The sequence below is a fragment of the Sphaerodactylus townsendi genome, linkage group LG05 (genome assembly GCF_021028975.2).
Source record: "Sphaerodactylus townsendi isolate TG3544 linkage group LG05, MPM_Stown_v2.3, whole genome shotgun sequence".
Taxonomy (NCBI): domain Eukaryota; kingdom Metazoa; phylum Chordata; class Lepidosauria; order Squamata; family Sphaerodactylidae; genus Sphaerodactylus; species Sphaerodactylus townsendi.
Window position 1 is genome coordinate 76,862,452 of NC_059429.1, and position 16,469 is coordinate 76,878,920.

Here is a 16,469-nt window from a genome sequence, read left to right on the forward strand (position 1 = left end):
TAGTTCTACAATAAAACTGCTGAATCAATAAAATTATAAGCAGTAAACTGGGCGTGGTGGGTTTTCCGGGTTGTGTGGCTGTGGTCCGGTAGATCTTGTTCCAAATGTTTCGCCTGCATCTGTGGCTGGCATCTTCAGAGGTGTATCGCAGAGAGAAGTCTGTTACACACTGTGTCCAGTGAGAAGGGAAAGTTTAGTGGGGTATATATTGTCCATGTCCCAGGGTGGAGAACCAATCAGTAAGTGTTTGGGTGGAACATGCTGTGCAAAGGTGTGGTTGAGTGCATTGTATTGCAGGTGGGGTTATCAGTCCATTTACATTGTAGTCGCATTTGCGTTCCCTGCAGCTGCAGCAGTATTGGTGAATGCAACTCCGGTGTTTAGGTGGAGTCTATTGTCCATGAACTTAGCATGCCCTTGGCCTTTGATTCTGATGTTTTTAAGTACTGGTAGTCAAGCTTTGTTAATTCTCAGAATCTCTTCTTGTTGAAGTTGTCTTGGTGTTTGTGAATTTCAATGGCTTCCCTGTGCAGTCTGACATAGTAACCTTCTGAATTGTCCAGAATTTCAGTGTTTTCAAATAAAATGTTATGTCCAGTTTTGTTTAGGACATGTTCTGTTACTTCAGTTTTTTCAGGATGGTTAAGCCTGTACAGATTTTTTTCAGGATGGTTTTCTAAGGGCCTGCACAGATGAGTAAGCAAGCCCAAAGTTCTGGGGCTACAAGTAATACAATACATCTTATGCCTCAATAGGATTGCCAACCACCAGGCGGGGCCGGTGAAATCCCAGAATTTCAACTACTCTCCTGACAACACTGGTCAATTCTCCTAGAGAAAATTGCTGCTTCAAAAGGTTGCACTATATGCTGCTAAGGTTCCTCTCTGGTCTCCATCCCTAAATCTCCAGGAATTTCTCAAATCTGAGTTGACAACCTAAGTCTGAATAGATTGTACTTGAAAATAAATTTCATTAACATTAATGATGTAGATTTTAAGGGTTAGGGATTTGTGTTTCTAGGACCATGGAAGGCAATTTAAAAATCCTATTACTTCAGTTTACCTTAATTTATTTCAAGCTGCCTCCCCACACCATCTGGAAGCCTTCTGGAGGCAGTGAGGTTGCAGTGCCGACTCCAGCTGCCCCTAGGAACTGGGCTGTAAGTATCTACACATTTGGGATTTTCTGTGGTCCTCAGCAGAAACTGCTATCCAGGGGAGTTTGGATAGCAGTTAAAGACTTCTCCAACTTCTTGTTCCTGCAAAGGACTTTGCACACGCGCTGAGGAATCTACTACCGGTATAACCTAAGTAAAGTTGAATTAGCTAAATTGAACTAATTGAATTAGAAATACATTATTACTTTGATTTGTAAGTCTGTGCTTTGAGTTTGTGTGCCTTTCTTCTGTATTTTGTTTTTCCACCTCTTTTTGAACCCAATCACCATTTCTCTCTTTTCTCTCTCTTTTATAATAAACTTTTTATGAAGTCTTTTGTGGGAGATTTGTTTAATACAATCTATTTCTGTGGGATATTACTCTTAATCTCTTCTCCATTTGCTAGAGTTCACAGGCACTCCCAACTTATTTTGAAGCCTTTTCCATGTTTTTCACCCTGTTAGTTCATTACTGGTCTACTGCGCTAGAAGAATACCTTCCCAGAGTGTCAGTCTAGACGTTCTCAGGAGATACGTAAATGGCAGCAGCTGGTTACCAAGGTACTTTTCAGGATATCCTGGTCTTAGAGAGTTTCCCAGCAAGAAAGACACCTTCTCCCCCTTCCTTCCATAATAAGGTCACATCTAGTTTTGCCATCATACTATAGGTGGAGGTTGCTAATCTCCCTGCCATCCCAACTGCCTCCAAATCTTCAGGAATTTCCCAAGGTGGCGTTGGCAGCCCGAGCAGGAGTCCATACATAGCTGAATGTTCCTTTGTTCAAAAATACCTCATGCACTTATAAAATTAGATCTCATTGGAATGTAGTCTAATATAGTTTTTCTCTGTAACATGCTGGTTTCCTATATGTGTGTGGGAATATTCGTCATGAACGAAGACCCCGATCCAGAGGTGGGATCCAACCAGTTCCCACCACTTCTCTAGAAGTGGTTACTAATTTTTTTCTGAGTGCTGAGAAGTGGTTACTAAAGCAACCTCCCTGCCCAATAGGGACTGGAGGTGCGTGTGTGTGGCGCCACCACTGTTTGAATCCCATCACCATCGGAACCTGTTATTAAAATTTTTGGATCCCACCACTGCCCCGATCCATAGGCTAAAATGAAAAAATCTGAAAACAAGTTTACTTTCTCATCTGCTGTTGATGAGGCCTAAAATCTGTAATTAGTAGATTACTTTCCAGATATCTAGCATAATGTTTTCCCTGAATTGATGTTTTGGTTGTTTGAAGTCTTGTTAACATCACAGAAGAAGCAAATGAATTATATCTAGACTTGATGTCTGATCTGATGTCAATTGCTATGAGTACTGCGCTTTCAGAGATGTTTAATACCTGATTTACACTGGCACAAATAAGATCAGAATCAACTGGCTCTGAATTTGATGTAATTGACTGCCTCATTCTTAAACACCTATTCAAATATGGGTGCCAAAACATTTGTTTATATTGTTTCCCTGCTGCTTAATGTGCTTACAGAGTTGGACTCTGGAGACTCAAATGAACTTACTAAAAGCTTTTGATAAATGAGACATTAGCCCACTCACATAACAATTTCCAATTAGCATAATATTGGATTGCAAATCGGAACCTGATCTAGCATCTTGGATGCTCATGCTGGTGATCTGTATATATAGAAATGATCTTATGTCAGTGAACATGGATGCATTAATAAACATGTATCCAGACTGGATGCATGGGTTAAATAACATGTTGGTGACAAGGGAATTTTTCCAAAATGTATTGGAATACATCACGAGCCTATTTTATGTGATTGTTGTAAGGATTATGAGAAATTAATGGATTGCATCCAAAATTCAGTTTCCATTTGTGGAAGACAGTTTTGTCAACAGCCAGAACTTTTCTGTCACTCCTCTCCTGCTGCAACCCATTGAGTTCCCTGAAATGGTTTTCTGTCCTACAGGAGCAGGTTAGGACATCAGGGGGTGCAGCAAGAGGTATTCAAAATGTTAGCATCAATAGCATCAAAATGTTAGCATCATTATAACTGATGGATAGTTATTTAGGATTTGAACACAGGTCTTCTAAAGGCTAACTGACATACCATTTTTTTCATTCTGTCTGCGATTGTTTCAAAATGTTCCCAATTCCTCCTCCTTTCATAACCCACTTTTTTTTTTTGGGTGGGGGGGATATAGTTAAGCAGTGATCTGGTGATATGCAAAACAACCACATGACTCACTAAGCACTTGCTGAAAATTCAAATTTACCACACCAAATTTACCACACCAAAAATGCGAATCATCTCAGTATGATCTACATCCCGCCTTCAAAAACATCCTGGGGTCTGCAGCAAGTCACACCTGAGAACATAGACTGAACTGAAAGTTACTAATGATCTTTTACATTAGATGGTATTTTTAAAACTTTCTCAGACCTTGAGTACTGTGTCCAGTTCTGGTCGCCGCATCTCAAAAAGGATATTGAGGAGATAGAAAAAGTGCAGAGAAGGGCAACGAGGATGATTGAGGGACTGGAGCACCTTCCCTATGAGGAGAGGCTGCAGCGTTTGGGACTGTTTAGTTTGGAGAGGAGGCAGCTGAGGGGGGATATGATTGAAGTCTACAAAATTATGCATGGGGTAGAAAATGTTGACAGAGAGACATTTTTCTCTCTTTCTCACAATACTAGAACCAGGGGGCATACATTGAAAATGCTGGGGGGAAGAATTAGAACTAATAAAAGGAAACACTTCTTCACGCAACGTGTGATTGGTGTTTGGAATATGCAGCCACAGGAGGTGGTGATGGCCACTAACCTGGATAGCTTTAAAAGGGGCTTGGACAGATTTATGGAGGAGAAGTCGATTTATGGCTACCAATCTTGATTCTCCTTGATCTGAGATTGCAAATGCCTTAACAGACCAGGTGATCGGGAGCAACAGCCGCAGAAGGCCATTGCTTTCACATCCTACATGTGAGCTCCCAAAGGCACCTGGTGAGCCACTGCGAGTAGCAGAGAGCTGGACTAGATGGACTTTGGTCTGATCCAGCTGGCTTGTTCTTATGTTCTAATGTTCTAATTCTGTAATACCAGGTACAATGTTTGACTGTGGTTTCATGTTCTTATAATGTTGATTGGAAGATATTTTAAATTTTCCACCCGTTTTGTAATGTACATTATGCAACACTACAACGTGTCATTAGCAGTCTGATCAGAACCCTAATGGAAAATGTAACAAACTTGCCCCACCCTGAAGGGCTGGTGTGAAGCAGGCCTGCTTAAAGAGGCCTGGCTGACAGTAAAAGTAGGCAGCAGGCCCTAATTTTAATAAAAGCAAGGTGATTGGTCGATGGAAGGCACTGTTGCCCCTGGCCAAGGTAAGGGGGCACTAAAATGCTGCTAGATAAACAGAAAGACAGAGAGAGCCTGTCAGACAGTTCTTGGCTCTGAAGAGAACAGCTCGTGTTCAGTTGAGAGCAGAGTCTGTGGAGTGAAGTCTCTCTGCTCTCTCTCTGGTGAAAAGGAATTCTGGTCCAGCTCAGATAGCGGCAGAATTCTAGTGACTCTTCTCAAGTGAAGGAAGCTTGTGAGAGGAAGGAAGGCACTGGCTTTTTGGTGCAGAGTGAAGCGCCGGCCAGAGGCTTGTCAGTAGACACTGACCAGACCTAGGAGTCTGTCCAGCCCCTGTACAACACCAGTCTGGGAAGCCTCCAAACCTCTAGGTAGAGAGGGTTTGGTGTGTGTGGGGAAGGGAGGATGTGTAATGCCTGAAACTCACAGGGCCAGGACTGAGGGTGTGTGAAACAGTGGGTAGTGGAAGAAATGAGGTCAAAGGTGTGTCTGTGAGGAAAAGTAAAGTGTATAAAATCCAAGTCATTTCTGAGAGACACCTGCGTGTGTCTGAGTGTGTGTTAAGTCTGAGAAACCTAAGTAATATCTGAAGCTCTGTAACTTTTAAGTGAAAAGAACCTCTCTGAAACCATCAAACGTTAGTACCTCTCTGAGCCAGTTTAAGAAGCCTTTCTTTTCTTTTAAAAATAAATTTAATTCGTTGTGTTCAAGAATTTACCCTCGTGCGTCGCCTCGCGTTTGTGTGTGTGTGTGAGAGGTTGACAGAGGTGCCTGTCTGTGATGACCGAGAATCCCGGAAAGCCACATTTTGAGGTTCCACTCCAAAATTTTTGTACATGGGACTCTGAAGGACATTCCCCTCAGACCAAGAGCAAATGTGAGGTGGGATCCTTTATATATTTGGCAGCCAGCAGCAGTTTTGGGATTCCTAGTTCCTTCTCTTTTATGGTTGCAGCAGAGTAAAAAGAAGATCCCTGAACACTAGCCTGGGATATTTTGGGTGGCTAAAGGCGGGATAATATCTCTCCCTCGCCTGGAATATTAAGCAACCCCGTTACAAGTGGTGGCTAGCAGTGGGATAATATCTCTCCCTAGCCCGGGATATAAGGGTCCCCGTCACATGGTATGGTAAACTGCCTTTTCTTGAACAAATGTCCTTTGATGATATGCAGCTAAAAAAGAAACTAACGAAAGTAGTCTTCTTGGCTGGCTAATTGCTAATGGGAATACACAACCAGAACTTTCTTGAAATAGCCAAATTATTAATCAAAATATAATACTGAATCATTTCCTGGTGTGTATTCTTGCATCAGTCTCCATTATTGATATATTATTCAAATGCTCTTTGATACCTATTTGACATGAAAACAAGCTGTGACATGCATACTGTACTGAACTGTATATATTATATTCCTGTAAACGACATAGTGTTATAGTCCTTGTGATAAGTTATAGTAAACACAAGCAAACCTTGGGGTTGTATAATTTTTTTTTAAAATCTAACATTACATTAATTTTTTAAATATTTTGCATTAGAATTTTAAAATGTCAAAGAATTTTACACACAAGGCTCAATAAAATGTCTTAACATGTATCTTCAGTCATGTTTCACATTTTTATTGTCAACTTAAGGCTAGAGAGAAAATTGGGATTCTACTAGCTGGTTGAAACATCAGGATTTGTGCCATGACCCCATCAAGTAAAACTGGGACTGAAATACTTGCAAGGCAGACATTCTATTTTAATGTTGCAGACTCCCCAAGTTACAAGGGAAGAAGAGGACATTCCCTCAAAGAACCCTGTAGTCATCTTATTGATCAGGGAAACTGCTTAAGGTTGAATATACACATAAACAAATGGTCTCAATTAGAATAAAGGTTTCCATGTAAATGGCTATCCTTGCTTTCTACTGTAAGATTCTACAAAACTAGATCCCATCCCACCCCCACCACATTGGAGCTGGTAGGTCCTTTTAAAAAGGAATTATTGTGAACTTCTGTATGTATCCCTAAAGATTTCCTGACTGTCAACAGACAACTGGATCAATTTCCCTGATTTGGGGAAACAATATATATTATGTTTTCAACCACACATCAATGGGCAGCCCCCTTTCCCTATCATTTATACTGCTATATCTGAATCTGGCCCTTTGGGTGAATTACAAATATGTCTTCAAGCATTTTGATATTGATTTGATATTGTTATTAGGTTATGAGTTTGGGTGAAACAGGTGCTCATACCTGTTTTTACAATTTTACAAAAAACTGAAAAGCATCCTTAGAGCCTGCAAGTGATATTGGTGGGCAGAAGGCTGTTGAACAAATTCCTTTCTTGCAATTTTCTGCTCAGGTTTGCAGTATCTGATCTGGTTTCTCACCAATTTTTTGCTCAGGTTTGCAGTATCTGATCTGGTTTCTCACCTACGAGGGGAAAATATACAGGGTCCCCATATCTTTTCCCTATGCAGAAAAAAAGCAGCATTGAACAGATGAACTCATCTGGAGCAGGCTGTAAACCTAACCCTTGTATGAAGCAGTTTTTACCAAGGCTGACAACAGAACAAAATGCGACAGAGGATATAACTAGCATCATACGGTACATATACATTTCTCTCTGAGAATAGGCATGTGAGATCATCTGGCTGACTAAGCAGTAATAGATATCCCTGCAGTGTAAATATTATTGATTACCTTTATGTAATACAATGCTATCTCACCACTTGGGAGAGAAAATTACTACGGGAAGTGGTATGTTCCACAAAAAGCCCAGAACCACAAGATCTTGACTTCTTCTCTGACTTCTGTTAAGGCAGGCTGAATGTCTCACAGTGCAGTCCTTGGTCAAAGGGTTGAAACTGCTCAGGAGGCAGCATGATTCCGGTGCCAATGTAAATGCTATTTGCACAGGCGTAAGAGGGCATTTACACTAGCATACTTACACTGGTGCTGGGGAGCTGCACAATGCCCAGGTGCCAGCACTGCCACAGTGCCAGGGTGCCTCCAGCATAAGAGCCTGCACCAGCGCCAAAGCAGACATTCCTTGGGGTGAGGCAGCTTCAGTTGGCTTCCTGAGCCCCCTTAGCCAGGGAACACCCCCATTTACCAATGCAGACTTACGCTGGCAAAATTAGTGGTGAAGCCCATTGAGCTGCATGAGGCACTTTCATGAGGAAAGGGGCAGTGTCATTGTTGGCTTGCTGTCTGCAGCACAGCAAACATCTTTGGAGGCATTACAGCTGTGCCAATGCTGCACCATCCCCTGCAGTGCAACTACCAGTGCAACTACCTCCTTCTTGGTAAAATTAAACTGAGCACATCCCTCAGCAGGAGTTTTTCAGCTGAGCCTTGAATTTGGTCTCTATGGATGGCACACATTCCTGCACAGCCGCCTGGGTCTTTAGCAGAACAAGTGTGGTTAGTAGCTGAAGTAGCCTTAACCAGTCAGATCTGGGTTCAAATTCCTGCTGAGCTAGGCAGTCCATTTAGTGACTTCAAGTCAGTCTCTCTCAACTTTGCATACTTTCCAAGATGGTTGTAAGGATAACATGAAGACAGACTCAGGCAGACTGCACACTGTTCTGAGCTCTGTGAAGGAAAGGCAGAATAAAGATGTCATATATGTTATTCAGTTGGGGCATTGGGTGAATCCTTCCAGATGTAGAGTTTTCCCAAAGTTTCAGCTGTCTTGTTGCAGTCTCCTTGGGGAATGTTTTATTGGTGTGTACTGTGTTTTTACTGTTGGAAGCCACCCTGAACTCATAAGGGGAAGGGTGGCGTATAAACTGAAAGAAATAATAGATAAATGAAATTCACAGAAAAAGGTGTATTAATTCCATATTGTTCCTGTTAGGCCAAATGTCAGATTGGAAACTCACACTGATTGAATAAAAAGTGATTGTTGTGCAGCCCTCTCCTCCATCTACAATTAACTACTACAGTTTTCCTGTTTTATTTTCTCCTTTCTGGTTTTATTAATTAAGTGCAAACCCTCTGGGAACAAACCTAAAGAAGCCTAGCAAAGTTTTATAGTAACAACCAAATATAAGTACTACTCAGGAAGAAGACAGATGTACCATTTAAAAAGTATGGTCATGGGATGTTCACCTAGCATTTCAGACTGACTCATTCCCAGCATTATACATTCCATGCAAAATGTACCTAGCAGAAAGTCAAAAGTTGGATTAGCTATCACTATTTCTTTTTCTCTGAGGCCCTTTCTGCGAATTTGTGGAAGGGCTTTAGATTCCGGCGATTTCTGGCGCCTGACCCGATGTCTCTGGAGACCCTTGCATCGCATGGAGGATCCCAGAAAGAAACAGGAAGACGGCGCTGCTGGGTGCCGTAGCCCGATCGAAACACCCTCTCTCTCCGGCCCTCCGAAACATGCAGGAGCCTGAGGACAACGCCTCCCCTGCCCTTGCACGCATACCGCAACTTCCGTAATAATAGAGCAGGAGGGCGTGTCCCCAGGTAGATATGCCAGAAGGGCTGGAGAGCGAATTAAAATGGGGGGGGGGGGGGGGGGGGGGGAAGTACCGGGAAGCAGCTGCCATTACGCAGCAGCGGCGGCTTCCAGCTTCAGCGTTTCCAGAAAAGTCACCGCTTCCAAAGCGCACTCTGGAAATGCCGGCTCGGCGTTTCGTGGCTTCCAGGCTGCATGGCCATGTTCCGCAGCAACGATTCTCTCCACGGCGTTTAAGCCTGCATACAGCCTTTATCTTCCAGAGGATCAGATGGATTTGGAAAAAAAAGCAAGTGTTCGGAGTATATATACCTGTAAATCAAAAGATCAATAGGTGAGGGCATCTGAATAAGAGTAGCCTGGCAAAATTATGAGTAACAATGAAGTGTAGCATAGCGAGTAACAAAAGAGATATAAAGGTCAATAGGTGGGAGCATCTGAATAGAAGTAGTCTGGCCTTTGTTCCCGCGCGATTATCTGTAGTCATCCTGTGGCGGTGTGGAGCGGAGTAGTCACTATCGTGACTCTAGTGTTTTTCAAAGCGGACGGCCAAATTCTGTTCATTTTCATGGTTTCTTACCGCTTTCAGCCCAAATTATCGCCAATAGCATGTGGATTTCAATGGCTTCTCTGTGTAACTACATCAGACTACATAGCCACTACGTCAGACTACAGACTATATATATAGTTGGGTAACTTGATTTATATATATACACACACATATATATATACAATTTATATATCAATCAAGTTACCCAACGCTCCTCAAGCGATGCTAAGCGACCTTGTGCTCTATAGCTAATATTCCCAACCAAAGAGGATCATTGAGTCCCACCATTTTGGGTAACAGTGCTCTTCTGTCCCAAAGTTCCTGAGAAAGAAAAGCAGAATTGGTAGCCAATGTGCTACTGGAGAGGATGAGACTCAGTGGCGGGGCTGGGTGGGGGTGGGAATGGTGCCTGGGACAAAAAGAATTCACAGTGCCATTTAAAAAAATACTTTCCTGGAAGTAAGCTTCACTGGATAGAACCAGGCAGGATTCTGAGCTGACTTGCTTAAGAGTGCTGCCATAGAAAATGAAATATACAAAACAGTAAATACAAATAGAAATAGAAATACAAGCAAATACAAAACAGTATTACCAATACTGGTACACAGAATAATACTAATAAAATGGTTTAACAGTGAAATCACCTTTGTAGCACTTGCCTATGCTGGTGGCATGTGATGCTTAGCGTAGAACCAAGGAATGACAGTATTTTAAGTGAATCAGTCTTAGAGGATTTTGTTTTGAAAGGATTTTTCAAAACATTTTCCTCCTCCCATTAACAAATACAATGTCATCTGTGGAGCAAGTGGATATTCTGATTTCTGTTTTATGGTCAGTGGTACTTAAATGGACTGAAAATAGGCTCACATGCTCAATAATAACAGAAAGAAATGCAAATATTCAAAAATTCCAGTAATGGTACACATTAGAGTCCACTGAACATTTTAAAGGCAAACAATTAAACAAACCAGTGCATCACTTGCTACCCCCACTCAATAACGGATCCACCAAGTTCAACTGCACATCCAACATAAGTCATCTGTTCGAAAAGGGAAGTATGAATTTGAAATGGTTCCTGCAAACATAACCTGCAAATCTGCTGGCTCTAAAAGAACGGTGGGAAAAACCTGTCTTTCAGCACTTTAGTCTTATCATCTTTGCTGAGCTGAGGTAGGGGGAAGCTACATGGCTATAAATAGATAGACCACAAAGAGATGTATGAAAACATCTGGGAAAAAGAAAAAGAAAAAAGAAGTTGCCATGACAACTAGAACATCTCCCACAGAGAGTGTGACGGGGGGAGGGGTGTGGATGCAACTGTAAACAAAACAAGAAAATGTCAAGGAAAGTGAAGCTGAATGCATAGATACAATGTTTCTCAGAGGTTCAGGTACAGAACATCTTGTCAATGCTTCAACAATGGAATCTAGGCTATTTATGACAGATAATAACAGAATGGTAAGCTAACAGAATATCTCAGTGTTCCTGGCCTTAACACCTCTGATAAATTGGACCATGACATCCAGGTATGATCCATCCTAACCACGCTCAAAATTAATATTTTGATGTCACTTCTTGAACAAGTCAAAGTTGGGTTTGGGTAGACTATCAGAGGAAGGAAATTTCAGACAATGTGCGCAATACTAAGAAGCCACTCTCAGGCTCTTTTTATCTGTCTTGGCTTCCAAATGGGAGTATTTTGGGAGAGAAGCCTCCCAAAATTGTGCTTGAAACATCCCCTTTCCATGGCTTCCCCATATCCTCAGTACACTTCCCTCCAAACCTGCCTTTTATTATTGTGCTATAGCAGTGAAATTATCTGTTGCTACTTCTGTATTTCAATTTCAAATTGCAATTTCTCTGAATTCCTTTTTTAAACTTTCCAGTCCTTTACATTGCATAAATATAAGCAGAAAGGTGAGCACATTTTTTGTCCCAGTTGCCTGGAAAAGAATGGCACAAGGAAGCTGCAAGACAGCTGGAGGACTACAGTTTTTACATTGACATTGTACTGCAGCGCTATAGTGCTTTATTGCCACTCATCTACCTCAGATTTTAAGAGAACTGTTATGTTGATATAGTGAATAAGTGTAGAAAAGAACAAAAAGAGTCAGCAAACTGGGATTGCAACTGTGATGACCAAGCCCTCAAGAACCAATGTGGAATTACTATGTAGAATACGAGGAAAGAAAAAATCAGAAAAGAGATAGCATAAAGTTCACAGAAAACTCCCATGTTGAAGTTCCACCAGCAGGGTCTTTGCATTTGCAACAACAATTACATCAACATGCAGGAGCAAGATAAATTCTAAGGAAGGCACATGGAATGCTGGGATCTAAATCTGCATCTTCCCTGCTCATATTTTCAGATCACTAATCTAACTACAATGCTAAGAGGAATTATTTTGTGCATGAGCATGTGTGCGTGTGCTGTCAAGTCACAGCTGACTTATGGGTATTCTGTAGAGTTTTAAAGGGAAGCGATGTTCAGAGGTAGTTTGCCAGTGCTTCTGAGATCTGATGAGAACAGGTCTTAAATACTACCAAGACATCATAAGTTTTCGAAATCTGTTCTATGGCATTTTGGCTCAAATTATTAATGTTAGGCATAAATCCACTCAAAATTTCAAGGAAGTAAGTATGAAAGACCAGCACGTGTGACTTCTCTGGCCCAGTTTTAGGCTATCCAAGCTTAACTAAGGCCCCTTCCGCACACACAAAATAATGTGTTTTCAAACCACTTTCACAACTGTTTGCAAGTGGATTTTGCCATTCTGCACAGCTTCAAAGAGCACTGAAAGCAGTTTGAAAGTGCATTATTCTGCATGTGCGGAATGAGCCTCAATCTCCTTTGCACTGACCTCAGTTGCCCTTCTGAGATACTCTTTTGCTTACTATTTCTCAAAGTGCATATAATAAATTATCTCTAGTTTACAATATTCAATCTCCAGTTGTGCCTCTACTGCTTAAACCTGAATGGTTGATGTCATTGCAACCATAAACCTTATCTTCATCTGTGATAGATCCATCTGACTACCGGTCTGAGTGTTGAGTCTTGAATCCTAGAAAAGTCTGTGAGTTTGATCTTCATTCTGTAAGAACTTTACCAGTGCAATATGAATCTGGCCAGTACACTGCATATCCCATTTTGCTTAGCAGAAAACGTATATTTTAAAAAATCTGCAAATATTTGATGAGTCTTGAATCCTAGAAAAGTATTGGCCCGTGGCTGTTACTAAATTCTGGAAGGAAATTCCTCCCTGGTTGTACTTTTTTTTTTTGCAGGATGTATAATGAAGTGGAATATATTCCCTTTAGGTCATTGTCACCTGCAATTAGTAAAAATGTCATGAAAGAACAGTCAGGTTCTACTTGCAGGTTTCTCCTGTAAATAAAAAAATATGGTAATATCAGAAAATTCAACTGATTTGTCTGAAAGAAAGGTTTTTATCCAGACAACATGAATAACAAAGAACAGTGTAGCACTGTTGGGTATTCTAAAATAAAAGAAAATATCCCATGAACGTTTCCAGAAAATAGTGATCCAGAAAAGTCAGTATTTTAGAAAATATAGCCCATGCATCATTTCACAAAACGATGACCTGATAACATTCATAGAATTGGTACGAGTTATCAAATTTTGTGACCTACTTTGAATCTGAGTGAGAAAGGTAGACTATAAGGAACAACATAAGTAAATAAATACGCAGAAAAAGAGCGGGAATTTAAACAAGAAAACTCCATTTCATCTCAAGACTTTGGGTCTTTAAAAAAAGCTCTGTAGGTTGTGAAATAGAGTAACATCAGCCACCAAAATGTCTTTTTTGTGGGACAAATTTCTACCCCAAGACACACTAGAATTTGGCTCATGGTGATAAATATATCAGTCCCACACCCAATCTGTGTAATTCCATTTCACATGGTTGTCATATTAATATGCCTAATGACATTTGTTACATACTTCTGGCACATTACTGATCCGGTTGAATCTGGGCTCAATCCTCCATCTGATTATTCTAATAAAATGCAGTGTTTGATTTAAACAAGAATTTGATTTGACTCTTGCTCTTGGGCTTAGGTTCACAGTTTAATTTAATGTGGCATCTACACTGGGAGGTGAAGAGTTAAACATTTCCTGCTAAAAATAGATGAGTTTTGCTATTCTTATCATTTGTTTATGTGACTGATGGAAGGAAATGAGAAGAGACTGTCACATGAAGCCCATCTGCTATATGCTCAAATAAACAGGAATCCTACGCCACATACACATAAACACAAACACTGAGCAGCTACATTCTGTTCAAAACCGAAGCATTCATAAGGCTGGATTTTCACATCATTCTAATAATCAAACGGGTGGATCTTAACCAAGGATTCATGCTGTTATGGTTACTGGTGTGCTATTCCCATGCAATGGGGGTTCAAAGGACTTGCTAACTGAGGTAATCTCAGTAGTTCCACCTTTCCTCCTCAGTACTACTGTCACTACCCTCCTGCCCCACACTCTTGCAGGAGAAGATGTCTCCTTTCTCTTTGCTGTCCCTGCTCTTGACTTTTTCACAAGAGTTCAGGAATTACTGTGTTGCAAGATAGCAGGCAAGCAGAAATGGTGCCAAGTTCTTGTGAGGAGAAGGAATCTTGTGAGAGTTTGGAACCACCATAGATTACTTGCTATATCACTTTTTAAAAGGAGAATTTGGAGGCAGATGAATTACCCTCTAGCTCACAAGAGGCAGTGGCAAGAGTTCAAGTGGAGAACAGGAGATTGCCCTCTGCAAAATCTATTGCTTGAGGTGCCTATTGCAGGTCGCCTCATTATAGAGCTAACCCTGTTCCTATATTAGGTTCCTAGTCCAGAATAGCTGAGTGGTGAGAAGATGGTTTCCCAATAGATGGGGAATCTTTGGGTCAAATAATTTATCCATCAGAAGGTATCAACATGAATGCCTGTCAATCCCCCGCTCAGACAATAAAATGCTTGTAGGTTTTCGAGGATTTTATTGAAGACACATGAGGGACAGAAGAAGACAGTTCTGGAGAAAAGGCGCCAAACAGTTAATAATATGGATAGCATAATCCCCTCCCCCACATGGGAGCAGAGTGAGTCAGAAGTGTCCAGCCTGGAGGCCCTTTGCAGCCGCAGAACTCCAAGGCCAGAGCCAGATAGCGATGCACCTGCAAAAGCTAAAGCACTCCCAGACATTCCTCCCAACATCACCCTGACAATGTCTACTAAATAATATTCCAGTCAAGGGAGAGGGCAGGGATGTGTATGTCTGTGTGAAAAACAAGTGTAGCAATTTGAAAAAGAGAGAGGATCAAAACAGATGAAGTGCCAGGCAATCTGTCATTACATCTTCTGTGTTTTAAAAGAGTTTATCTCAATCCCAAATGGATAAAATTTAGAATGGGAGAGAGGGAAAGAGAGAGTTTAGCTCTTCCACCCAGGTGTTTTTGCCCCACTGTAATCAGTGCAAAAATGATTTAAAAAAAAAACCCAGGGAGATTGTATTTTGTCCATCTTTCCATTTTAGGTTTAATTAAAGTATGGTGGATTCCACACGGTAGAAATCTAATGAGCTGACAAAGGGAAATATCCTGGTTTGGGAAAGTACTTCGCACAAGTCCCTTCTCCAAAACAGGATTGACCTGTTATATTTCCCTGGCTTTTAAAAAATTGCTAAACAAACTTGGGTTGAACCCTCCTCCTCAGCAAACAGCATGGGTGCCAAATGCGTTATCTTTCCTGCACACTGCCTGTTTTCCTGCCTTACTTTATTTCTATTCCGTTTCTGCTGAGCTGCCAACCGGTGTGACTCACAGCCCACCATTTCCCAAAAATCCCCCAAGCACGTTTTCTCCCCATGGCAGTGATTGTGAGTGCCATTTCACTCATATTTGTACAATGGCCCAATTTCCTTAAAAAAAAATTGGTTCTCAAAATACATAGCTATGCAGATGCATACCTTTGAATGTGGATGGGACAGATTACTTTCCTCCCTTTTTGGACAAATGTTATTATTTTGTATATCACAGCATTTGCTTGCTTCATGTTTACATGTGTTGTAGCTCCAATGCCCTAAACTTTTTTTTTCCACACTGGAGAAATGGGAGGTGGAGGTCCTGCTCAGGCTCCTAGGGTTGCTGTAGATTCTCCACCAATTGGAAGCATTCCCTTAGCAGAGGGTGGGAACAGGCAGCAGGGCTGCAGCCAAACAGGAGCAGCCAATCAGAATGCAGGAAAAATAGATGTTTCTGCCTGCATAGCTACATATTCACTGTAAAAAAAAATTGTGGATTCATGCGAAGGGGCAGAAAGAAAACTGATTATTTCCCCTGACCTCAACTCAATTCCTTCATGGAAAACAGGCACCCATGCAAACGAAAAAAATGAACCTGGGTTCAAAAATAACAGCTGCAATCTATCATCATCATCATCATCATCATCATCATCATCATCATCATCATCATCGTAATGCATCATAAAGTAAATGTCATCATGCATCACGTAAAGTAATACTGTGTGGAATCCATACATACATGCCAAGAAGGGAGAGAATCGCTTGCTTATGTCACCTTCGCCAATTTGGTACTGCATCTAATGGAAAAATAGCTTGGGGGGGAAGGCCAGTTGGATTGGAGCCATAGCTCTGCGGGAACAAGAATTTGGTCTTCTCCTCTTGTATCTCATAGAATCACCTTCTTTCCTCCTAAACAGCTATAAGTTGGGTATAATAAGGGTACCTGGTTCTATGAGAGACCTGTTTGCCAAATGGCATAGGGGAGAAGGTTAAACTTTCTCAATGGTTCAAATGGCCTCCCTCCTGTGTGCCGAATGATCTAATCACTGTTGGTAGTACAGTTATTCAAGGCTCAGGATGCCTACCTCTGCTAATGATTTCCCTCTCCCAGTTTCCTCCCACAACGTTGGCAACGCGTGTGCTATTTTTATACCTTACCTCCTTAGGCCCA

General features: G+C 41.3%; 1 protein-coding gene across 10 annotated transcripts in view; it reads left to right on the forward strand.

Annotated features, from left to right (window-relative positions):
• Positions 1 to 13,624, forward strand: part of KCNA3 (potassium voltage-gated channel subfamily A member 3) — a 48,872-nt gene extending 35,248 nt beyond the window's left edge. For all 10 annotated transcript variants that reach the window (XM_048496518.1, XM_048496525.1, XM_048496516.1 and 7 more), the window contains one exon: positions 13,614 to 13,624. The gene's annotated coding sequence lies outside the window, so the exon portion shown is untranslated. The remainder of the gene's footprint in view (positions 1 to 13,613) is intronic.
• The last annotated feature ends 2,845 nt before the right edge of the window (positions 13,625 to 16,469 follow it).